Here is a 998-nt window from a genome sequence, read left to right as displayed (position 1 = left end):
TCTGAAATGCTGCTTCTACGAATAGCTGAAGGGTAAAAATGAAGATAACCTTCCTTAGTTTAGGGGAGAACAATCGTACCCCTGCTTGTGTTAATAAACTACGAAGAAAAGAGAAAAAAATGGCAACCGATACATTATCGTCGGTGGAGCAACAAAAGACGACGCTCGTCACGTTGGAATCTGGAAATTGTTAAGCACGGTATTCCGTAGATATTAATTGGAGTTGGAATTAATTCCCCTCCCCCATCCGTGCCATTACGAACCACCTGAAAACTTGATTAGTATTCCCCGGAGCTGCGCCAACACGCTGACGGTGAATTTCTGCGAATAGTTGGAAATCGAAGTAGATATAGCGAACTCGGTCGCCATCTACGAGCGGAGAGAGCTATGCCTCGGAGATTCCGCCACTCGAACTTCCATTTGTTATGCGTCTGGCGAACGAGAGGAATGTTTTATCGAAACTTATTCTATACATCCTTGATTTTCACCGCGGATCGTTATAGGCTGCCTCTGTATCGTTCCTTAAACGCGATCTCGCAGAGGTAGGGGTCCCTCGGCTTATCCGCTCGTATCGGGGAATCCATTTCTATTGTCCCGTGATAATTCGCTCGGTGACATTAATTAACGTGTAATCTGCTTTCTGCCTCCCCGCTAATTTTTACGTTCCTCGATGTAAAACGCGACACTCGGAATGTTTGTCAAATATTTAACGCGGTTTATGGCGCAATAATGTTTACCCGAGGCGCAGACGACAAAGAAACGATTTCCCCCCGTGGATATTGATGGGGCGCGGCGATGCAATTTCGACCACTTGAAAATTAATACTGCACGGTATGACAGGTGTGTGGTACGCGACGCGGAAAAGTGATTATATCGTTAATCATCGTCGGCCCGGCGGGGTTGTTGTAGCGAGAGAGTAGGAGATCGGTCTCTTTGTTTTTATTCCGTCCGAGCGGCTGGTTGATCGAGCCGACGCGAAAAATTGTCGAAAACGGCTC

This window comes from Habropoda laboriosa, unplaced genomic scaffold, assembly GCF_001263275.1.
Source record: "Habropoda laboriosa isolate 0110345459 unplaced genomic scaffold, ASM126327v1 scaffold597, whole genome shotgun sequence".
Classification (NCBI taxonomy): Eukaryota; Metazoa; Arthropoda; class Insecta; order Hymenoptera; family Apidae; genus Habropoda; species Habropoda laboriosa.
This window is presented reverse-complemented; position numbering follows the sequence as displayed.